The 26723-nt window shown below is 33.8% G+C and overlaps 1 protein-coding gene and 1 non-coding gene across 3 annotated transcripts in view; one reads left to right on the plus strand and one right to left on the minus strand.

Annotated features, from left to right (window-relative positions):
- NR6A1 (nuclear receptor subfamily 6 group A member 1) overlaps positions 1 to 26723 on the minus strand; it is a 247539-nt gene that overhangs the window by 146519 nt on the left and 74297 nt on the right. The gene's annotated exons all lie outside the window — the stretch shown is intronic.
- Positions 23471 to 23580, plus strand: MIR181A-2 (microRNA mir-181a-2). The gene has a single exon (NR_105677.1). It is a non-coding gene; the product is annotated as a microRNA mir-181a-2 (primary transcript).

Raw genomic sequence — 26723 nt, forward strand, 5'->3', positions numbered from 1 at the left:
AGGGGCCTCAAAAATCATTTAGAGTACTACCCTAATTTAACTCAAGAGGAAACTGAAGTCTGAACACTTCTGGAATACTGTGTTCAGTCTTAGACACATTTTAAAAGGGGCATTAACAAGTTGGAACACATCCAAAAGAAGGTATCCAGGATAGTGAAGAGGCTGAACTGGGTATGAAGACTGATTAAAGGAGTTGGGGATATTCAAACAAGACAAAAAGGAAACTTAAAGAGAGAAACTGAAGTCTTCAAATATTTGAAGGGCAAGGCCAGAAAACAGAATGTATGTATACATTTGTATGGGAAAGTGAAGGAGTTGAGATTCAGATATGCAATTTACTCTTACTCTTATAGGCAAGATTTTAACCTTAAATTACCTCTGATTCCAAAGCAAGGACTTCTTAAAAGGACCATGGATTTGAAGAATTGGAAATGGGAAAGAAATTAGAGGTAATTTACTCCAAGTCCCTTGTACAGATGAATAACCTCAGAGAGATGAACTTGCCCATGGTCCTAAAAATAACGTGAGACAGTCAGAACTTGAACCTAGTTCCCCTGACTTTTAAGTATAATCCACTTTTTGTCTAGCTCCCTCCTTGGGCAATACCCAAAAGAGCAAACAACCAGCAATGCAATACATGTCGCAAAATTTATACATATGTAAATTTAAAAGTGTTGCTGATCAGGGGAAATCATCTTTTATTTCTCAAAGAATACTTAACAGACCACCATAGTCTGTCATCCAAATTCACAACTTAGTTGTTACTCAATTCCTCAATCTCTCTTGCCCTGTCACATCCCTTTCATTGCCAAGTCTGTTGATTCCTTGGCACAGTTCTCATATATATTTCCCCTTCTGTGCTCTGACATTTCCATTACCCTGGCACAGGCTCTCACAACCTCACCTCATTCCTGAACTACTGCATTAGTCTTTTTTTTCTGGTTGGTTTCCCTACTTCAAGTCTCTCCCCAAAGGGCAGTTAAATATCTCCTCTACTAGAATCTCTTCTTGATTTCCTTAATACTAGGGTCCAAAATACCTTATATATTTTGTTTGTAAATAAGTATTTGCATATTATCTCCTTCCTTACAGATGAGATCTTTGAAGACAAGGTCTGTTCTTTATATTCTGTATATCTGTACTTAAAATAGTGCCTGACACATACTAGGTACACAATAAGTGCTTACTGACTGGTTGACTAAACCTTAAGTGATTAGAAAAATAAGAACTTAAACAATTCTCTTGGTTACCAGATTACAACTACTACATTGAGTCCCTCCCCACCCACTTCTAACTTTTTCCTGTGAGAAGCTTATGGAACTCAAGTTTTGTCAACATCATTTGAATTTTCTTGACAAAGATTCTGGAATGGTTTGTTATTTCTTTCTAGCTTGTTTTCCACATGAAGAAACTAAGGTAATTAGGGTCAGTTGACTTACCTAAGGTCACATCTAAGGTGGGCCAGCATTCTATCTCAGGCATATAATCAGTCCTCTGAGAACTAGGAATTCTGAATTGAAATATACCTTTTTAGACACAACAAAAATGAATTTCTGGTTACCAGCAAGCATAGCTGGTATAATAAACTATTAAAGAATCTTCTGAAAGTAAGTACATGATGTTCCTGCTAAGGAATATATTCTTTAATATAGATGAAAAAGCAGAATGACATGGTTTCTTACTATATTGTATTACAGTAGAAAATATATTTAATTAAAAGTTGGTAGTCCTATGGTCAAATCCCCACTCTACACCAACTAGACGTGACCTTGGGGGCAAATTATTTAATCTTTCTGTGCCAGAAAGTCAGAACTTTTTTTTTTTCTTTTTGAGGCAATTGGGGTTAAGTGACTTTCCCCAGAGTCACAAAGCCAGCAAGTGTTAAGTATCTGAGGTCACATTTGAACTCGGGTCCTCCTGAGTTCAGGGCTGGTTCTCTATCCACTACATTCCAGAATTTCTTTTTATAATAGATTCTGAAAAGAGATAATATCATTTTAAATATTAAGAGGAGTTTCTGCTTGGAAAATAACCTCCCCCCCCCCCCAAAAAAAAGGGAATTAAAATCCCTTAACCAGGAAATTTCAAAGTCTGAAGACTTTCATTTAGTTGAGTCACAGTGGTTAAGAAATATTAAGCATTCAACTATTTAACCTTAGGAAAGAGTATTTTATTATTTATTTATTATTTATTATTAAAGTTTTTTAAAGCTGAAAGGAACTTTAAAATATAGAATGTTAGTACCACCAAGTACCTTGAAATCTGAGATGTTACAATATGTAAACAATACAGAATATTTAACAAAGCTAAAATTCTTGAACAACACAATATTAGAGTTCTAATAGAACAGGGGGAAGAGGGAAGAGAATGAAAGAAAAGGTACTACTATCATCCCTCATTTACAACTGAAAAAAACAGGCAAACAGGTTAAATGATTTTTCTAGGATCATATCTTAGGTTAGAGTTGAACTCAGAGTTCCTTGACTCCAGGCCCAGTACTATCTATATCCACTGTGGTTCCTATCTGCCTCTGCAGAGGTCCATATCAGAATCAAAAGGGACTTTCATTATCATATAAGGGACCTTCATTATCATCTAATCCAGACCTCTCATACCACAGAGGAGAGTAAGCAGCGGTTCAAAGAAAGGAAGTGACTTGTCCCATACCACAAAAATACCAGTAGCAGTAATTGAATTCATGGGATTTTAAAATCATTAAGAGAAATAGTTTGTGTCTTTAGGAATGTAGACATTTTATTTGTCCCAAAATCAAGTAATGGGGTACAAAGTTGATGCAATTAACCACTGTAGCTAAAGAAAATGTCTAAAGATGTTGTTAAGATTTGTGCACTAGGAAAGGTAATGAAGGAGATGACCTTTCAGGTTCCTCCCAACTTCTGACTCTGATAAAACTGATTCTGTGAAGAACACCTCTGGATTTAACTTGCCTTTTCTTTCTTATTTCTCTCTCTCTCTCTCTTTTTTTTTTTTTAATTTTTATTTTCTTCAGTTACATGTAGAAAAAAAATTTGGGGAGGGTGTTATACATATACATTCATTTTTAAAATTTATTTCCTTATGAATCATGTTGGGAGAGAAAATGAGAACAAAAGGGGAAAACCAAGAGAGAAAAATATTTAAAAAGAAGAAAAAAGTGAACATAGCATATGTTGATTTACATTTAGTCTCCACAGTTTTCTCTCTGTATAAAGTTTGTTGGAATTGCCTTGGATCATTGAACTGCTGAGAAGCAAGTCTATCATAGTTGATCTTCACATAATCTCGCTTTTACTACAGTTCTGCTCATTTCACTCAGCATTAATTTGTAAATCCTTATAGAACTTTCTAAAATTAGCCGGTTTATCATATTCTATTACTTTCATATACCTATTCAGCCATTCCCCAATTAATGGGTCCTTTTCCCTCTTTTATGATCTCTTTGGGATAAAGGCCCAGTAGAGTCACTGCTGAATCAAAGGGTATGCACAGTTTGATAGCTCTTTGGACATAGATCCAAACTGCTCTCCAGCATGGTTGGATCAGTTTACTACTACACCAACAATGTATCTTAGTATCTTAGTTTTCCCACATCCCCTCCAATATTCATCATTATCTTTTCCTGTATCTTAGCCAATCTGAGAAGTGTGAGGTGTTAATCCTTCTTTTCTAATTTTTTTCTCTGTTAGTCCATGAAAGAAGTAGAATTTGTCCATCCTAAGATCATCTCTTTTAAGAAGAGATCTGAGATGAGAATAACAATTTTGATAATTGATAATTCCCTAGATCTATGATTTTAAACATGTTTAAACACTGCATTCAGGGCCATGTCCAGTCAACCTGATCCATATCTAGTCACTGGACCCAGATGGCTCTGGAGGGAAAAGTGAGAGAAATGACCTTGTCCAGCCCTCCCCCCCACCTAAATACAATTCACTTCCATTGCATAGCATCCTCTCCCTGATGTTGTGATCCTCTTCGAAAATGAAAGACAAAAAACAACAACATCAATATCTTTCCATAATATTGCTGTTAAAAAGACATGCACTTCAGTCACATGCAGTTTGAGATCATTTAAGTGCCATGAAATTTCCCTAATGTGATCCAGCTTTCCAGTCCTGAGATGAGGTCATTGTTTCACTGCAGTATTTGTCTAAGTTATATGTATTAAAAGAAAAAGAAAAACTCAAAACACTCCCCTCCTCAACTCTCTACCCTAGTATTGCTGGAATGTGGCATTTGGTATAGCTGTAGAGGTGAACCTACGTTCTTGAAAGTTATTAAGATAGACATTTTAAAACAACAAGTTCTGTTAAGTCCTAGCAAGTTTAAAAGACTTTAAAAATGGAATACATGCTAATATTGTTTGTCCCCCAAATTCAAGCTAAGTGCAGAGAAGTTTATTACCTATTATACAGAAATGAGTACCTAGTGATAGAGTTCTCTTTATTTTGCCATGGCAACACATGAACATCATATACTAAAGGCATGGAAAAATAATTTGTCTCTCCGGAGGAATTGATCACTATAATAAAATCTTCTAAAGTACTGAAGTATGCAAATAGTATGTTGAACACCTCCCTTGGATATCCTTTAACTAAAAGAGACTATCAGAAATGATGTTTGCCCAATAATGAATTCCTTTTCTCCTTTCTTTGTTATAATCTTTTAGGAATGAAAACAAAGTTTATGACTAGTGTCATTTTCCTCACCCTTTACTTTTGAATTTTCACTGTATATCAGCTATTTATAAATGACATTGTTCTTGACAACTGTTGGTCAGAAGCATATAAGATAGTATCATTTAACATTAGCACACTGCATTTATTCTATATGGGTAACAGAATATTAAAAGGCAATAGGATGGCGAAATAGAAAATAAGACATTTTATCTTTTTTATCAGAAGACATGTCTTCTGAGCAAGTCACTTGCTAAATCTGGACTTATATCTTTTGTGAAATGAAAAGGATGCACTACATAATTCTGAAGGCTTCTCTGGGCTCTAAAATGTGCTATTTTTCTATATTATTTCATAATACAGCATTAACATTTGTGTTATATGTCATCAGAAAAAAATGCTGAAAGTCATTTCCTTTGAATTTATAAGAGCTGAACTTTATTGTGAGATTCTAGACCATGAGACAAACATCCATGGATTATCTCAGCTTCCAATATAATATGATGATGCTAAAAAGAGATAAAGGACCAAGTCTTTTTGAATAATCATTTGGTCTAATTATAGAATTTAAATAGTACAGTTTTTAGCTTGACAATTGTAGCCCAAAAGTTTGTTTGAATCAGGATTATAGGCTATTAAGAGCTAGAAAGACCTTTAGAGATCATTTAATTAAGACACTTAACAAAGGGTCACAAGCACTTATTAGCAATGCTCAGAACTTGGCTCTGACGTTCAATTATGAGATCATAGATTTAGGCCTGTAAGGATCCTCAGAAGTCATCTAGTTGGTCCCTTTTGTTTTGTAGCTTAGGAAACTGAGGCCCTGAAAAGTTAAATGACTTACTTGCCCAGACAGAGATAGTCTCTCAGTGAAGTGTCTTAGGTCTTCCTGACTCCAAATTCAGTCCTTTCCCAATATATAATGATGTCTTTATTTCTGACTCAAAATTTATTGCCTTTATATTCACCACTACTATCTATCTGTCTACCTATCTACCCATATCATAGTTTCTGTTTTTCCCCTCTATGAGCCTACTTAAGGACAGGTAAGTCTTCCCAAATTTGATCATTTCTCCTACAAAACAGCATCCACACTTTAAACTATTTTATGAGTTTTTTGGTAAAAAAAAAAAAAAAAAAAAAATTCATAGCTTGGAGGCCAGTTGTTTGGTGATAAGTCTCTCTGCACTTAGCTGAGCTATTCCTTGGACAAGTATTTTGCAGCCCTTATCCCTAAAATCTTTCCACCTTTATAACAGAGTAGTTATAGTCTCTATTGGCACAGCCTCTGAGGTTGGCTGGTACAATGAAAAGAATGGATTTGGAAAATATCTAGGTTCAACCTTTGACTGTACTAACTTATTATTTTATGGCCTTGAAAAAGTCATTATGTAGATATAAAAAGAATTGGTGGGATAAAACTCTCTTAACTTCCTTTCAGCTCTAAATCCCATGATTTTACAAATCCAAGGTCGCTCACACATAATGTTGAGGCATCAGAGCATGACTTCAGTTAATGTTGAACCATATTTGGCGATGAAAATAGGATATAGGAAAAAAAAAACAGGTATTTAATATGTTTCATTCACCTTCAAAATGGAGCCAAGGATACTTAGGCTGACCATATGACTTGCCTGGATCCTCTTTCAAGTAGCTCCAGAAGACAACTAGTATAATGACTGCTTTTTCTCTAGTTGTCTGGAAAACCTTTGACTAGAACTACTGAAAATTGTCAATTAATTCAATTCTACCATTTGTAGGTATTAATGAGATATGCAAATTATCTATTAGCTGTACAGAGGTTACCCTTCAAAAACTTCCAGAGTTACCTAGCCTCTTCCAGCCCACTCAAGGAAACAATTTCCCCCTTTATAGCAAAATGATGCTAAGATAGAAGCAGAGGGAGCAGAGGGGCAAATCTCTCATTAGCTAGTGCTCAACAATCCAGCAGCATAGGGGGAAAAGGCCAATTACTGAAATTCCATAGAAGTTGGAAGAGAAAACATAAACCTAGCTCCTTGGCAATATTAGTGAAGAAAACAAAAATAACAAGATAAATAAATTTCATTCAGCAAAAGTAGCTATGAATCCTAAAGCTTATACTAAAGGATACATAAAGGTTAAGATTAAATCTGCTCATGAGTTTAAAAAGTCTAGTATGGTGGGGGGAGGGGTGAAATAACACATATACAAAGTTGTAAGTAATAGACAATATTACATGATAAATAGAATTTCAAGATGGAAAGTGTTAAGTCTTTATGGAAGGGAGGGATATATTGCTTCTTGAAGGTAAGCAATGGGCAAAGAAGAAAAGGATATTCTAGGCAGAGGGAACAACAAGAACAAAATTATCATGATAGACGAGGACAAGTCATTCCCAAGGTGCAGAGAGCTGGGAGGCAGTGGGGTACAATGGAGAAACACTAAACTCAAGAGTAACAGGACTTGGCTTGACTCTCAGCCTTGCTACTACTTGTATACCCCCAATCAAGTCATGTCCCATTAGGAACCTCAACTTCTTCATTTGTGAAACAAGAATATTGGAAAAGAGTTCTAAGTCCCTTCCAACTCTAATTCTATAATCTTAGTTTGAGGATTGACTGTCATTGCTTATCATGTAGTCAAAGAAGCTAGAAAGGCAAGCAATACATTACTGTGGAGGGTCTTGAATGTCAAAGGAATTTTTATACAATCACTGAAGAGATTGGAGCAGCAGAATGACATAGCCAATGAGAGCCAAATTAAGTGTAATGAAGATACGTTTGACACCATATGGAAGGGTTAGTTGGAACCTGTTAGAACTGGAATATACCCTAATTAATTATTCAAGTTTCTTAATATCTCATTCTCTATTCCCCATTGATATGGAGTATGTATGGATATTTATATGTCTATAAATACGTTACAGAAGTATCAAACAAAGTGAGATCAGAGTAAGAAAATTTTATGTTCATGGATCCTGAATGTAAGAGGGAAATGATAGAAAAGAGTAGCCAAGAATACATTTCCACTTTTATGAGACGTTCTGGGACAAAGCATAACCATATAGAAAGAATATTAGATTTACAGGCAGAAGACCCTAACTAGCTATTGATCTTAAGCCATATTACTTTACCTAACTTAGTTTCAGTTAATTCAACTACTAACAAGAGTTAGTAATAAGTGTACAACCTACTTTACTTAATCAATTTTTTTGTGGGAAAAATACTTATAAACTTAAGAAATGAGAGATCATTACCTAAACGTCAGAAATACCAAATTTTGCTGATCCCATTAGCTTGTTTGAGGGGGATCTTTGGGGTCTTGTTCCTGGAGTTTCAGGGTTCTGTTATCCATAATGACACACAGAGCTTGGATCAAAAGCAGTATAAAAATAACAGTAAAATTTTAAACAGTAATCAAACAAAAAAGGAAAAATGTCATGTGGACAATAAACTGGCCGAAATGTAAAATGGAGTCCCACATTGAGGAGATTAGAATTGAAAATGTTGAGATTATATGCTTAGAAAAGGTTAATGGAAATAACATTAATAAAGCTCTATAGGCAACACGTAATTATTATCATTAACAATGTTTTCTTTTAAAAGATACTGTTGGTTTAGTGGAATATAGCTATGAAGAGAGCTAATAACTACAGGATTAATATTGAAAATAAAGGAGATTATATTCCTACTTTGCCTTGATCAGATCATATCTAGAATACTGCACCCAATTTTAGAAACCACATTTTTGGAGGGATACTGACAAGCTAAGCCAAATATATTTGGACCCAGACAGCAAAATAAAGAGTTTAAAAGGGTAGGTGGCAGAAAAGGAGGGCAGAGAAAAATCTCCCAACTTCAGAGCAGTCTAAAAATAGGTTGTTTTAAATAGTGAATTTCCACATTCTTTAAGCAGAAGCTGAATGGCCGCTAATCAGCTATGTTATAGGAGGATTCTTGCTCAGTACAGGTATCCCAGAGGTCCCTTCCAGCTCTAATTGCTTATTACTGATTATGACAAAGACTGGTAGGCAAAGCAGTTCCTATGCATTCGCTTCTGAAGATGCAATAAGTTCCTTGGACGTTAACTTCCATTTTTCTCCTTTTCCTTCTCCCCAAGCATCTACAATAAGAATATGTGGTTGTAATTTGTTACTTAAAGAAGAAAAAACTCATTGAATTGTAGACTCTGGCAGACAGATGGTGTTGAAATTAAACACTGAGCCTTGGCAGCTGCACTCTGACAAATTCTCACATTATTACTCTCTGGTGAGAGCCCTGTTTAGAGTTGGCATGTATCCTCAGAGTGATTTGCTAAGGGAATTTCTCACTTTTAGAAGGTGACCTACAACAACTGTCTTCCTAGATACCATTAGTAAACATCTTCTCCCACTTCAGGTTTTTGTTTTTAAGAAAGAAAAGGATTAACTGCCATCAGTACCACCTTAAACTTATTTGCCAAAAATTTTGGGGGGTTAAATTCCTGATATAGAGGAGAAAGCTTTGGATTTGGAAGACACAGAATTTCTCAGCCTTACTTACATTTTAATGTGCATGTGTCTCTAGAATATGTAACTTCTCTAGGCCTCAGTTTGCTCAATTCATTTTTAAAGGTGTACAAAGGACAAGTCTGACTGGCTGTTTTCTGAAGATACTTCCCATTCTAATTTTATAATGACTTCAACAATATGTTTTGGAAATATTAACTCCATTGTCCATCCTTCTTATTTTTATTTGAGGAAATGAAGGCCTAGAGAAGTTACCTTTCTCAGGTTCACAAATAAGAAGTAGCAAAGGTAGGATGAGAACTTAGATCCTCTGATTCCCACCTCGGTGTTTTTTCTATGCTACTACTCCTGCTATTATTAAGAGGATTTTTTTTTTTTCTATGAGAAATCTGTGGCATTAAAAACCAAATCTGTGTGTACTGATAAGAGAAGAAGTTCAGCACATAAATTAGACAAGGTACACAGGCAAGAATTATGGATTTGGAGTTAGGAGATCCAAGGTCAAATGGTATCTCTGCTATATATTAATTATGAAACTTTGAGAAAGCCAACAGGCCCTAATTTCCCTATCTGTAAAATGTAGAAATTAGAACATCCCTAAAGTTTTAACTCTTATGATCTTATAAAGCTAGATGTAAATTAGCTATCTTTACAAAATTTTACAAAGAGCTTAGTCACCCACTAGTCTCTAGGCCACACAAAACATTTAACTTATGTGTAGCCCTTAACTTATGTGTAGCCCTTAGTTTAGATAGCTACAAAGGAAACTTGCTAACCAACAAAACCCCCAAAACATGGAAGGCTAGAATTCAATTTGACCTAAATAAATCCAGAAGAAAATGTATAAATCTGTATAAGTAACAAAGATTGTTAGTGACTACATATCAAAACCATTCTTTCAGAAGAAGAAAATGCTATGATAATTTAAGATCTTGCTACTATATACTATATTGATTTTCGCTACTTGTCAACATACAGGCCACTGCACTTAGAAAACCCAATAATTCATCTTCAATCCATCTAATACCACTTTAAGATGGGATCTAAACACAAAAGACTTACTCCAATGTCTAATGAAACATGAGTTCTTATTCCTGATATATTAATGTCCTCAAAGTTTACACAAGTTTCCTCATGACCATTTTGAGATGGATAGCACAAATTTTTCTCCTACTATATAGATGAAAAAGCAGAATGAAACCGAATAAATAATTTGCCCAAAGTCACACCAAACAGCCAAGAGTTTACATAGAGCTTTTTGGTTTACACAGGTTCTCTGACCATCACAATAACCCTATAAAGTAAACATTATCATACTCACTTTACAGATGAGGACACTAAAACTGAGGGAGGAGAAATGATGTAGCTAGGATCACATTGCTAAGAAACTATCTCTTTTCCATTTTTACAAAATGTTGTCCACTTTTTTCACAAGGGAAATGAAACTCCCAGAAGATGTGACTTACCAAAGATTACAAGCTAATAAATATTGAAACACAGAGACCTGAGTTCAAGTCCAAGTTCCAAATTTAGAATTCTTTCATATAACTTTTTTAGCCAAAAGAATTACACTTTGGTACAGTGGGAAAAGCCCTATCCTTTTGCAAGAGATCTGGATTCCTATGGTAGTGCTGTGCTATAGTCTAAGGGCTACTGTACTGTTAGCACAGTAACTAAGGGCAAGTTACTTTCCTGTTTGCCTCAGTATCTTTTGCAAAATGGGGATTAAAAAAAAAAATCTCCGTTCTGCCTGAGTCTATTTCTGTGATAATACAAGATAGAGATTATCTTGTTTTATATAACTGAAGAGCTAGAATACAGGGTGTTAGCATGCACATTTATGGAAGTTGAAAAGGATCTTAAAAAGCAATTGATTTATCTTACAGGCTAAGTGCTTCATATAAACTTTAAAGCATTTTAGAAATATAAATATAAGTTATTAAAACATTTTTGAATTTATTCATGGACTAGATTTTTTTTAATTTTTCAAGTTTTAGGTACAAAATCATCCTATCTGATCTAACTATGAAGATAAACAGAATGTAGTATTAGTTTTTTAAAAATTATATTATTACTGATACTTAATATGTGGTTATTATATAAAATAGCAATTAAATCCAAATAGTAAACAAGTCACATGACTACAATTAATACAGGAGAAGTCCTATACTCTTCAGCACTTAACTTAGAATCAGAGACTACTTACTAACTGTAGGCAAGTAATTTCCCTTCTCTGGACTTCCTCTAAAAAGTTAGGAGGTTGAATTAAATGACCAATAAGGTTCCTTCTGGGTCTAAAATTCATATGATTCTATGCTACAAAAGAAAAAAGGGGGGGGGAGGGGTTGGGGAAGAAAGATCAAGAAATTGGCTTAATCACTGACAGCCAAAGTCAACTGTGGAAGTTTGGTGACATCTTCTGGGTTTGGTATCTTTTGTCCTATGCCAACTAACCCATCAGCTGTCTTTCTATGTTACCGTCATTACCATTCCTGACAGTGGTAACCATTAGTGTCCAAATTTCATCCTTTCAATGTTTAAAACATGTGTCAGTCTTTGATCCTCTGTGCCCTTCCTGTATGTCAATACTTAAAAGGCTTTTCTCAATTCTTTCAGCCTTGTCAGAAATGCCTAAAAGGCACATAGCTATTGACATCAACTCTTGGCTAGACACAGTTGGCAGGAGGCCCAAGATAAAGTACTATTTGGATGCTCCTAATAGTCATTATAATTATTTCCCCAGTCATACTAGCAATTAAAATAAATATCTCCCAGAAGATAGTCCAATATTTCTCAAATCACTTATATTATACCCTTGTATTCACCCATGATTAGAAAGCATTTCAAATGTGACTTCACCTAAAAAAGTCACAGCCTTGAGGCTATCACTCTGTGATGTTGGACATCTCACAATTCTCTACATTTCACATTAAAGACATTTTTAAGGCAACATTCAGGATTCATCAAACACTTCAATTCATGTTGATGCTACTAAAGATTTACATTTGTCTAGGGTTGACTGGGGAAGAGGATGCTAGGGAAAGAGAAGATACTACCATATATTTTAGAATAAGAAATATTAGTGCTGAAAAGGCCCTCAGAACGAATAATTTTATAGCTGAATAACAAATGTAGAATATTAACACCCATTTTAAAATTTAAAAAATATTAAAAACTGCAAGGAATCTTAAAACATAGAATTTTAGCACGTCATTAATTAAGATAGCTTAGTTACACAGCATTTCAATTGCAAAGCATCTTATATATATACACATACATGACCTTATTTGACATATCCTATCTATGTGACCTATGTGATTAAATGGACAAGTCATTTCATCCCTCAATGCCAAAAAGTCTAAATTTAGAAGTATTATATATGGTTGACAACCTACTCTTTTGATCAGTGGAGTTCTTCCACATTGATCAAAATCACAGATCACCTCTACTCTCCTCACAAAAAACACCCCTTGATACACAACAAATATCATATTGCTAGAGACATTTCACAGATAAGAAAACTAAGTCAGGAAGAAGTGACTTGTTTGAGAATCATAGAGCTGATTAGTGGCAAAATAAGCCTCAGGACTCTAAGTCCATTTATCTTTTCACATTCACTTTTTAGATCACACCACATTTGTGTTTTCTTGCATTTTGTGATGGAGGGGCAAACTCTCCTATTAGTACAAAGCAAAGTTATTTTCGTAAATAATTTTTAAAATACTATAAATAACTAAAATAGCTTGGAATCAACATTTCTACTTAGCCATTGACAATTACAGTGTTTTAAACACTTCTATAATTTACATAGGCAAGGACAAATCTCTAAGAGCAAAGATTAAGTTTAGTTAAGTATAAAATATTCAGTAATTAACTTTTAATTTGATAGTTAAGTTAAATAGTAAGAAATATATACATTTTTGTTACATTTCAAAATAAAGATTAAATATACCTTGATCCCTGCTCTTGCATATTTCACTAATTGGCTGTTAAACACACTTAAGCTGTTTAAGACTTTCAAAAGTAATGAACAGTACTCATTTAACAATTTAACACCCAGAAATAAAATTCAACACTCTTGCCATCTTTCACTAAAAAAAAAAAAAAAAAAAAAAAAAAAAAGTTACCACAAATTGTACCACATCGAGCTCTTCTGGCTATTGGTTTTATTTTGTTTTATTTTGTTTTTAAGATTTTGAAGATTCTAAATATAGATCAACATCTCTCACAGTCTACCAAGACCAGGTCAAAATGAGTAAAAGATTTATTCATAAAGGATTATAACATAAATAAAGTAAGAGCATAGTTTATCTGCTAAATTTATGTAAAAGGAAAGAATTTAGGACCAAAAAAAAAAAAAAAAAAAAAAAAGATAAATGAAAATGGTGGATATTGGAGAGGATGTGAGGAAACTGGGACACTAATGCAATGCTGATAGAGTTGTAAACTAATCCAACCATTCTGGAAAACAATTTGGATCTATGCCCAAAGAGCTATGAAACTATGCATACCCTTCAATCTAGTAATATCACTGTTATGTCTACATCCTAAAAACATGTAAAAAAGGTGGAGGTGGGGGGAGAACCTATTTATACAAAAATATTTATAGTAGTTCTATTTGAGCTGGCTAAGAACTGGAAATTAAAGGGATGCCCATCAAATGGGGAATGACTAAACAAGCTGTGATATATGATATGTAATGGAATTATTATTGTACTATAAGAAACGGCAAGCAGGATAATCTCAGAAAAACCTGTAAAAGCCATACATTAACTGACTGATGCACAGTGAAGTAAACAGAATCAAGAGAATGCTTTACACAATAACAGCAATATTGTTTGATGAAGAACTGTGAATGACAAACTATTCTCAGCAATACAATGATCCAAGACTATCTCAAAAGACTAATGATGAAACATACTATCCACCCTCAGAGAAAGAACTGATATTGTTTGAATACAGTTTGAAGAACATTTTTCACACTTTCATTTTTTTCTTTTATTTAAATTATATGATTGCACATGTCTAACCTATATTTGATTGCCTACTATCACAGGAAAGGGGAGGGAAAAAAAGGGAGGGACAGAATTTGGAAATCAAAATTTTAAATAAAAATATAAAAAAGAAAAGATCTTGAAGGTTAAGAGATAACATAGTATTGTTAAAACAACAACAATGGACTTGGAGTTAGAAAGTCAAAATTCAAATCCTTGCTGAATTAGTGTAACTATGGGCAAGTTATTTCACATCTCTCAGCCTCATTTGTAAAATAGAAATTATACTATTTATACTATATGTCTTAATAGGACTACTGGGAGGCATTAAAATACTTTAAATGTAAACTATTATCAAAGTGCATTTTTCAATAACTTTGAAACCATATACATAAATGAATACTCACTGATGTTGAAAGCAAATGCTAATCTTTCTGTAGGTTTGCAAATAATTCTACAGAATAACATTAAATCTTTGAATTATGTTATATAACCATTAGTTCTCTATCGGATGTTCTAATTTCCCCTATTCATATTGTGAAAGCAAACATTTTGGTTAAATTATACCCTATTGTAAGTATTTCCACAAAACTTTTTTTTTCCCCCAGTTCTAATTAAAGCCAAATGTAGTGCAAGAGGGAGGGTTAGTGCCAAATCAGCATTAGTTTGAGTCTGTTCTATCAAAAGAAAAAGAAATCTCACAGCAAATAATATGGCAAATTCATTCAGATATCCCCATGTAAACTTTTAAACAAGCAATCCCTTTTAGAAAATAAAGTTATAAGTTCAGGGTTACTGATTGATAGTGTCTTATCAGTTCCCAATAAGATCAGAAGTGAAACAAGGTTGCCCACTATCACCGTTACTATTTAATATTGTATTAGAAATGCTAGCTTTGGCAATAAGAGTTGAGAAAGAGATTAAAGGAATAAGAATAGGCAATGAGGAAAAAAATTATCATTCTTTGCTGATGATATGATGGTATACTTAGAGAATCCCAGAGATTCCACTAAAAAGTTATTAGAAACAACCCACACCTTTAGCAAAGTTGCTAGATACAAAATAAACCCACATATGTCATCAGCATTCTTATATACCACTAAACAAAACCCAAGAGAGTTACAAAGAGAAATTCCATTTAAATAACTACTGATTGTATAAAATATTTAGGAATTTATCTGCCAAGGGAAAATCAGAAACTTTATGAGCAAAACTACAAAACCCTTTCCACACAAATTAAGTCTGATCTAACCAACTGGAAAAATATTAAATGCTCTTGGATAGGGCGAGCAAATATAATAAAGATGACAATGCTAGCTAACCTAATCTATTTATTTAGCGCTATACCAATCAGACTCCCAAAAAAACTATTTTGATGACTTAGAAAAAATAACAACAAAGTTCATATGGAAAAACAAAAGGTCAAGAATTTCAAGGGAATTAATGAAAAAAAAAATCCAAATGAAGGTGACCTAGCTATACCAGATCTAAAATTTTATCATAAAGCAGCGGTTACTAAAACCATCTGGTATTAGCTAAGAAATAGACTAGTTGAGCAATGGAATAGGTTAGGTTCAAAGGACAAAACAGCCAATAACTTTAAGTATCTAGTGTTTGGCAAACCCAAAGACCCCAGTTTTTGAGATAAGAATGCATTATTTGACAAAAATTGCTGGGAAAATTGGATAGTATCTTATAAGTGCTTAACTACAAAAATTGAAATTACAAACCCAACCAAGGATTGTGAGCAGCATCTTGAAGTAGTGGATATCTATAGAACATTGATCAGGCAGCCAGATAGATGTTGGTAATACTCTTGGGTTTGTTTACTAACTTTGTGATTGGCACAAATTCCTTTATCAACTTGGGAGTGATGGCTCATATGTGAAATGAGGAAATTGGACTAATTGCTTTCTAAAGTTATCTTCCAACTCTGAGACTCTGTATTAATAGGCTGTTTTCTAAGTTTCCTTTTGGTCCTTACATTCTAGATCACATGATAAATATCTCCTACTGTCTGACATATGTAATAAAACGAGTTGGAAATTTCTGTTTTTTATAAAACGACCTAGACATAAAATTTGACTACAAATCTCACAAAAGTGCTAGTCAGCCAAATAATTACTATAAATGGCAATCATATTAGCTGAAGAATGCTAGTTTCAAAAAGGGATTAATTGAAAAAAGGCATTCACCATCTGAGTATCCAAGAATAGAATAAACATAGGACACAGACTATTTGAGAACAGATGATAAAATAGAAAGGCAATTGATTTATGCGGATTAAAAGATGGCCAAATGATCCCATTGGGTGCTTCTGTTCACAAAATACAGAATGTTAACAGTCAGAAAAGAATAGAGCAGGCATGTAGTCAAATCCATCTCTGTACAAGTCCCCTTTACTAAAATAAATAAATAAATAAATAAAAAATAAAACAAGTCCCCTTTACTTGTTCAATAAATCATCACAACCTTCACTTAAAAGAAACCCACAATCTCCCAATGCAACCCCACCCCATTCTACTCTTGCATAGCTTTAATTGTTAGAAAATTTACTCTTAAATTCAGCCTAAAAAGACACACAGACATAGATACACACAGAGACAACCCCCATTCCTCACCCCTTCCCCAGTTCTGCTCTATGGAACCAAGCAGAACAAATCTCATTTTTTCCCCCACAAGATAACCCATCATAAACTTAAAAGACAGCTAGGATCTCCCCAGTCTTCTCTTTTCCATGCTAAACTATTCCTAGTTTCTTCAAATAGATTCTCATGTGGACTTCTGGTCTTCTGAAACTTGTTCATATTCTATCTATACAATATGTCCTGTACCATGTGGATGTGATCTAATGAAAAGAATGCAGGATTCTTTGTTCACTTCCTATGATTTAGATTTCTAAAGGCACTCTTCATCTAACCTAAGTTAATAATAACTTTTTTTTTTTTTGGCTGATGACTAATTTAACTGAAACTCTTAGATATTTTTCACATAAACTAGAGAATCCCTTAAATGGATAATCAAATCAAGTTAACCACATTAGATCTTAATAAAGCAAATGATGAATTGATTTGATTTCATCATTACCCCCAAAATTATTTTTAAATGATATTTTATTGATATTTTCTGGTTTTTACTTCATTATGGTTTTCCCAAACAACTATATACCAAACCCCTTCTAGGAACCATACCACATAGAATTTTTGAGGGAAAAAAAATTAATACAGCTGATTCATACTGAAAAAGTTTGAATACATGAGTAATGTGTAACTCTTGTGGATCTCCCACCTACATGATGAGAAAATATCCCCAATCTCTTACATCTTTTTATTCAAGTTCTGCTTGATCTTTATAATCTTGTTGTGTTTAATTTTGATTGTTTTTTCGTTTTTTTGGTGTGTTATTATTCTTTTCATTCATATTGCTACAGCTACTGAGAATATTGTTTTCTTGACTCTGTTTACGTCATTCTGCATCAGTTCAAATAGATTTTTCTCTTGCTTCTCCATATTCATAATACATATCATTTCTTATAGCACAATACTTCATTACATTCATGTACCACAATTTGTATTTATCCTATAAAATCTGAAATATGTGGTGTAACTGGAGATGCAAGACGGTTTAACACAAAGTATTGTCATGAAATTTGAGTTCAATCCTTGATGTTGCCACTCAGTCTCTGAGCTTAATTTTCCTCATTTTTAAAATGAGGTTACTACTTTGTATTCTTCTAACCTCATAAAATCAGATAAAAGCCACTGGAAAAGAGGAAGGTGCCTCAAATTTACTCCAATTCCCATTTTTACAGATGGGAAAACTAAGATCCAGAGAGAAGTGATTGGCAAATTGATGGCAGAGCTGGAACTAAAACATTGAATACCATGTCTAGAGCTTTTCAACCATGCTACTCTTATCTCTATAATCTTATAACTAGATACGTGTAACAAGTTACTCTTAGTACTTTGAATAATAAATCTGTAACAGCCTAAAGAGAAAAACAGACACACACTTACACAACCACCTCTCAGTGATTTCTAAGGAAAAAAGGTGCCCCAGGAAAATCACAAAGAAATCATTGAGTTTGCCTATAAGAAGAGCTTCATACAGGAGAAAATTAAAATGTCACATTAATTCACATGATGTGATACAACAAGGAAAGATTTGTACTCAAATCATCTGAGTCTTAGTTTCCTCATCAGTATAATGGGAATGATACCACTTGCATCCTATCTTTCTAGCTGTGAAGAAATAGTTTTGTGAACCTTAAACCATTTTATAAGGTTAGATTATTTGTGTGTGGGAGGTAGAGTTAGAGTGGAGGAGGGTGGTATGGTGTGTATGTGTGTGTAGAGAAAGAGAGAGAGCAATTTAATATTATAAATTCTTCTTCATTATACACTATTAGTGCTAATGGACCACTTTATTGTGTTTTTGCTTTATTTCCTCTAGGTACCAAAGAGCAAAGAGTAGACACCAAGTTTAAGGTGTTCTAACAACAACATAACCATTTCTCAGCTGAAGCAATGTAAATTTTAACTGTTCTGGAACCATCTGAATGAGATGAAACATAGGAATAAATAGCATAATGGCATCCCCCAAAATTCCATTTCATAGCATCATTAACGTATCTGTGATCTTACTGATGTGGTTACTGCTTCTATTTCAACTTGTAAAGATACAATCCACTCATGCCCTCTCGTTCTATGCCATTATTATTCAAGCTTTTCAAATTTCAGTCTTCAATTGATCTTCCTGACATGTTGTTCACTGGAAACTTCACTTGGTTTTTTTGGCTTGGCTTTTAAATACACACACACACACACATATCATGGGTACCGTTAAACAATTCTTCTTATTCATCCATCATTCCTCACTCTCAATATTTAACTGATCTGCCTCCTTTTCTTGTAAAAAATGTCATTAATAAGATTACCTATATTCTGATGCCATTAATATCTTAACTATGATAGTTTATTATATATCATTTTACTGATTATTAAATGTTGTAGTGAAAGTACTATTATTGCCATAGAACAACTGAAGTTTAGGGAGGATAAATGATTTGCCCAACTAGCAGAACCAAGATACTCTTTTCCTTGTATTATACAGCCTCTCCATTTGCATTCAAATACTCTTGTAATGTTACAGAATTCTAGAATAACCTTATTCACCCAATTATACAAAAGCACAAACTGTGACATTTTATTCCACCACCTCTATGAAACTCAAATCAGATTCTCTGCTATAGTCCAAAAGTTGCTTACAGATCTAATTCAAGTCTTTAAATTCCAATTTTGGACCCTAAGGAATATAAATTCTTGTTATATTTGGATAAGTCCAAAATTAGACAAAATGAATAAATCCAGATTTCCAGTCAAGATTAATTTTGCTGAGTTTTGCGTCATCTGACCTTATCCAAGAATCCCTTTGTCACTGAAGATCTAGGAGAGGCAATTAATACAGTAGAAGAAATAGAATTTGGAGTCAAAAGACCTGGATTCAAATCCTAGTTCTCTTACTAGTTATATGAGATTGAGCAAGCCACTTTTATACCTTTGAATCTCAGTTTAACCATTCTTTAAAATAGATAACAAATTTATCTCTAAGATTTCTTATAAGCTTTTATATTCTAGGTTCTAAGTTTTCCCCAGTTCTAAGCTCAATGATCCTATGACTTCTAAAGATCATTTAAAAAGTGATAATGTGCTCCATGTTTGTAATATATATTTCTTAAAACCAACTAAGTGTGACACTATGAGAAATAAACTCAAAGGCCATGTTTTTTATTTCCCTGTAGCTCTAAAGGCTTCCTTCAGAAGTATAAACTTACTTTCTCACACACAAATAATGCATTTTCAATGTACAACGTTTTTGCTTAAGATGTAACACGTATCAAAACTTAACAGTTTTTTTTGTGACATACATATTACAAATGCAATTAAGACTTCGCTGCCTGATTATAATTAGGCCAGTTTGATCAACAAAAATGAATTTGAAAGTGAAAGTTTGAAAACAAAATGAAGCCAGAACTGAGGCTCAGATAAGTGAGGTGATTTACCTAGGGTGACAAAGGTATGAAATGGCTGATATTGAAATCCAAACCTCAGGTCTTTCTATTTTTAAATCTAGGTCTTTCTTATTATAATTCCTTAAGGAAAATAAGAAAAAAATCCATAGGGATACCTACATAACATTCCCTTGACCAATGTCATTTTGCCATTTACCCACCAATACAGGGTATTCTAAAAGACTAAGCTATAAAAGCTATATAAGCTATAAAAACCCTTTCATAATATCTTGAAATCCTGCTTTTATCTTCTGGTTAGCTTTCTCAGATGCAAAACAAATAACAATCCAAGGTAATGCTGAAATTCTAGTGGTTTAAATTCTCTTGATCAGTTGATCCTTTCTACTATTCCATTTGTGATAATATGCCCATGAAGCTAAGCACTGTTTTCTAAATGTAATAATCAATTATTTTAAGAACAGTTTTTAATTGAGGTAAAAATGCTATTATCTTTCCCATTTAACAAATTTTTCAACTTTGAAGTAACAGTAGTATAATTTTTCCCCCATATAAAATTTACAGTTATAACACAGGGTTGGGGCAAAGTCAGTTGCCTTCATTGTTTTGACAGAGGAAAAGATAATCAAGTTGATGATGTAACACAAATAACATTCAAACCAAATACTTGGTGAGGTTTTTTTTAATCTAATTTTTTGGTTATGTTTAAAATTTGTACCACCTGACTGGTTTCTACAACATCTAATTTTCAATTTGAAGGAGAGATTAAGAATGATACCAATTAAAAATGCAAAATTTCAAAGAAAAACATTTCAAAAGACTTATCCAATCAAACCCAAACCAGTAAAGAATTTTCTCTATACCATGCTGGAGAAGTAGTTATTCACCCCTACTTGAAGACTAGCAAGTTCAAGTTCTCAGATACGAAAATTGAGAAACTTTTTTTTAAAACCTAAATCTGTGAAACCCCTTTACTGTAATCTCCTCATTCTATCCTCTGAAGACAAGTAGAATGAATCTAATCTCTCTTCCATGCAAATCCTTCAAATATTTGAAGATAGCTATCACATTCTTCCTAAATTTCCTCTTTTCTAGGCTAAACATCTAATTCATTTCCTCAGACCTTCCTCATGGGACAAGGCTAAATAATTTCAAAGCCCTTTGGATGTACTTCAGTTTGTTCATAACCTTCCTTAAAATCAAGTAACTAGAACAGAACACAATATTCCAGACAGGGTCTGACCAGATCAGAGAGACTCTTATTCTGAACTCTAAGTTTGCATTTCATTTTCTGAATGTCATTTCACACTCCTGACCTTGCTGAATTTGCAGATTAATACAACTATCCAGGTACTGCCAGTCATATCTCTCTTCCACCTTGTACTAGTGTATCTGATTTTTAAAAAAACCTAAATGAAGAACTTTACATTAAATATACATAGACACATACACACACATCATATTAAATTAGTAAATTTAAAATTACATTTTAACCTGACAAAACCTTTTTGGATTATGACTGCCTTATTTAATGTACTAGTTAACTCTACTAGATTTAAGTATTTTCCTAGAGACACTCTTAAGACAAATTACTGAATACTTTTTTTTACCTCTTGTCTCTAGAATTCAGGTCATTTGCTGGCTGCCCACCACTCCCATAGTTGAAGTAGAAGAGGCATTCCTCTAAGGAAGTAAGTATTCTACTTAGCCCAATGGGGACAGATGGATATAACAAAAATATTAGAATTGGGAGTTGGCCAACTTAACTCTGAACTGCAGCTATAGCACTAACACATATGTCTATAGATAGTTTGGTTTCCTTCTCAGAAGTTCAGATTCATCATCCAAAGAAACACTAGTAGTAGTTCAAATTAATATAGCCCTTAAAAGACATACAATTCTTTTTTCTTTTTTTTTAAACAATAACCCATAAAGATAGATGATACAAGTAGTATTATACCCATTGTATAAATAAAAAATAAAAATAAAGGGTCATAATGATATATAATTTGCCCAGCTAGTTTAAGAGCAGACATTCAAACTCCTGTCCCTTTCTTTTCTGTCCCTGCCCTTTCTACTGTAAAAGGCTGCATTTCTAAAATGGGAAAGATAACACAATACTGCTTGCATTACAAATCTCCATTGTTGTCAAAAAAAATTATACATTTTAAAAGGGCCATTCTGCTGTGAATCACCATATCTCCACTGGATAGAATTTTTGAAAAACGAATTAAGGTGCCTCTCAGCAGGTATAGTAGACAAGAGGTGAAGAATGGATAACATATTTCAGTCATAGCCAAATGCATGTTTGTTTTGCTTAACTGTACTGAATTATGAGAAAATGTTTTATTGAAGGGAGAACAACTTCAAAAGAAAAATTTTAAATGGTTTATGAGAACCTCTTAATCCCCTTGTCAAGGATAAAGAAATAAAATAAGTTATGACTTATGAGTGTAGGGTGTGGTAGGAGCTCTAGGAATATATACCTAATTTTAAGTTTTAATCAAGTAGTTTAGGTCAAAATGTTATTTCAACATTTTAAAAGATCTATAATTTCATTGAAATGGACAGAAGAACACATCAGATAGGAAAGAGCTCTGAATTTGTAGTCAAAAAGATCCAAATCTGAAATCCATATAATGTAGACAAGTCATTACTCCTCAGTGTCAGTTTCTTCATCTGTAAAATGAAGGGTTAATCTCTATCATCCATTCTAGTCCTACAAACATGGAAAACTCCTATCATTTAATATTATTACAATATAGTTATACTTCAATAGACAGTTAAGTCTCCATGAGCTGCCACAATCCAAAGAAAAAATTAAATCTTTAGGGATAAATCCTTTGGTAATGAGGTTCTGATAGAATGTTTCTTGGACATATCTAGTCCATTTCCAGGCAGGCCCATCCTCAAAGACTTGTTGTCTGGCAGAACTAACCAAAGATTACACTATCCTAGCATAAACCTACAAAAACCCAGTCACCTTCATTCTTGAAATGAGTTATCAAAGGACTACTTATGTGAAGATAGGGTTTAAAATAGCCAATATAAAAATGAACGCAACATTTACATAGTTACCAATCAGCACCATGCAAAAAAGCAGCTCCTAGTCTTCTCTTCAAGTGTGACTGTTTAACTATAATCTCACAGTCTTGCAATTTATTAGCTCTTTTCTAACACACAGTTCCATCTCCAAATTAAAATACATGTGATGTAAGTTCCTGAAAGGAATATGCAGCTATCAACAACCTTTCAAGAAAAGATATATATGCACAAAGAGCATATGGAGAGCAACCTACAGATAACTTCAGTGAACATTCAACGCTGTCGGTGAGTTTTCAGATTTAAAAGAAACCATCGACCGTTGACTGTACCTTGAGGTTTATCAGATGCACTACTCAATAAAGCATGATTTATAGGCAATGGTAAAAACTGTTATTGTAAAAAAGTTATTAGGTAACATAGCTATTCCTGAAAAGACATCACTGGGAAGTTTTCAAAAATAATTTTCCTCAGCTTAAAATATAAAAACTGTTCTTGACTCATTTTTACATATAATTATTAATACTACAACACTAGAACAAACCCAGTAATAGAAACTGAAAGACGCAGCTCTTTCAAATAACTATACAAGGGCAGTTAGGTGGTCCAGTAACTAGCATAGGAGCAATTAGGTGGTCCAGTGGATAGAAATCGGAACCTAGAGTCAAGAAAACTCAAGTTCAAATAGTTCTTTACTAGCTGTGTGACTTTGGACTAGTCCCTTTTACTATTATCTGCCTCAGTTTCCTTAACTGTAAAATGAGGATAATAAACCTACTTCCCATAGTTGTTATGAACATAAAATGAGATACTATTTCTAAAGTACACTGCAAACATTAAATGCTATGTAAGTGCTATTTATTATTATAATAGTGAAGAAAGCACCAGAGACAAAGTAATTCAGCCCTTGAAATCCAGGCCTTCTACTAACTAACTGTGGAACCTTGAAAAAGTTATTTAAATATTCTACTTATTTAGGCATCATTTTATTTTAAACCATACATTATTATTTCCAAGTCCAGCGACCTACAAAGTCACAATCATTTTCAAGAAGACAGAAATAGGATGGGGAAAATGGTCACTATGACAAAAACAGTAGAATGAAAATGAATAACTTTACTAGTAAGTCACCAGAGTATCTCGAATAAGCCATGCATGCCCCTGACTGGACCTCAGTTCCTCCTATTCTAAAATAATGAAGTTGGAACAAATTATCACTAAGGTCCTCAAAGCTTTAATACTCTATAATCTTAGCACTAACACCAGCTTCTAAGACACAGTCCCAAAATACCCAAGACAAAAACTTTACTTATTTCAAACTTGCATTCCCTTCTCTTCTCAAGGCTTCAGGTTCATCATCTAAAAAATGATGTCACTGAATCCTAACCTAATAAATTCCTATTCTCAAAAAGTAAATTCCTATTCTCATCCCGATGTTAGAGAAAAAAGAAGACTACCACTGATCAGAATCAGTTCTCAGATGGGATTTCTGTTGGGCAAGAAAAGCCAAGAATACTCAGGGAGAGATGATCCCTAAGTCCTAACTCTGAAAATTATAATGTCTGCAATAAACATTCATTGCTGTCGGTGGGTTTCTGATCTTAATCAACTCACTGATCAATGAATGCAAACTGCGGATCAAATAAATAAAGGAGGAAGCATTGGTATCTGCCTTATATTTTGAATCTGTTCTAAAGTTTTTTTGCTAATGTCTTTAATTTCAGCTTTAACCTCACAAATCATTTTATTAAGCACTTGCTCCGTACAGGGTACTGTTCTTGGCATTAGGGAAGACACATACATACATACATACGTGTGTGTGTGTAGATATAGATAGATGATATATTTGCCTTCAGTCTTACAGGGGCACCACAATTCCTCTCTAAATAATTCTCCTGGCCTCCAAAATAATGTTCCTAAAATACAAGTCAGACCTGGGTACTAACCTACTCCATCTTTCAGAGTCCTTGGTATGTCTCTTCCATTATTACTTACTGCAAATACACATATATAAATGATTATGCCAAGTGGATAAAGAGTCAACTACTATTTGGTACTAAGGCATGATCCCTCAGTATCATGATGCTAAGCAATAAAGATATCAAGAAAGGCAAAAAAAACTCTGATGTCAAGGAACTCTCATTCTAACGCAGAGACAACATGCAAACAAAACAACTGTAAAAATAAAATACGCACGATAAATAGAAGGTAATCTTAGAGAGAAAGAACTAGCACTAAGGAAGCCTGAAAAGGCTTCTTACAGAAGGTAGGTTTAAGCTGGGATTTGAAGAAACTTGGGAAAACAGACAAGAAAGCACATTTCAGACATGGGGAACAGCAAGTGAAAAGGCATGAAATCTTAAGATGAATACATCTTTTACAAAGACTAGCAAGGAAGAACAGTTAGATGGTGCAGTGGATAAAGCTCCGGCTTGGAGTCAGAAAGACCTTGGTTCAAATCCAGCCTCAGACACTTTAACTAGCTGTGTGATCTTGAGCAAATCACTTAATTAACCTCAACTACTGCACCACAAAAACTCCAAAAAGACCAGCAAGGAGGCTGATGTCACTAGATTATAGAATACTTGGAAAGGAAGAGAATATAATGACAACTGGGAAGGCAGAAAGGAGATAATTTACAAAGGACTTTAAAAGCCAAATACAACATTTTAAAAATTTGGTCCTGCCATAGTCAGATCAGTGCTTAGGAGGATTACAGTGATAGCTAAGTGAAGTATAGACTGTAGTCTATATGAAAAGAAATTTAGGGCAAAGACACTAACCAGCAGACTATATAGTTCAAGTATAACGTGATGAGGACCTGCACTAGGGTAGTAGTGGTTTCAGAAAAGACAAGTGGAATATATGAGAGATGTTGCAAAGGTAGAATCGATAAGACATGGAAAAGATTGGATGGAAAGTAAGAGAATAAAGGGTTAATGACATCTAGGTTGAGAGCCTGAGTGACTACAGGGATAGTAGATATTCTCCATGACAATAAAAAAGTTAGAAATAAGGGAGAGTTTTGGGAAAAACAATGAGCTCAATTTTGGACATGTTAAGTTAAAGACAGGTATACCACACCCAGCTGTATGGCCAAAAGGCATTTTGGAGATGTCAGACTAAAGATCATATGAAATTAGAGGAGGGATAAAAAGATCTGAAAATCATCTGGACAGAGATAACTGAATCCATGGAAACTGTTGAGGTTATTAAGGAGTGTAATAGAGAGGGAAAAATAAAAAGGGCTCTGTAGACACATTCATAGTTAATGGAAGTGATATAAATGAAGATCCAGCAAAGAAGTACCTTATGAGAAGGAGTGGTCAGACAGGACAATCAGGATAAAGGAGTGAAACTTCAATATCAACTAAAGTGTGACTGACAGTGCCAAAGCTGCAGAGAGGTCAAGAAGCATAAGAACTGAGAAAAGGTCCTTGGATTTGCCATTTAAGAGATCCTTGGTAATTTTGGAGAAAACTGTTTTAGTTGAA

This window comes from Sarcophilus harrisii, chromosome 2, assembly GCF_902635505.1.
Source record: "Sarcophilus harrisii chromosome 2, mSarHar1.11, whole genome shotgun sequence".
Classification (NCBI taxonomy): Eukaryota; Metazoa; Chordata; class Mammalia; order Dasyuromorphia; family Dasyuridae; genus Sarcophilus; species Sarcophilus harrisii.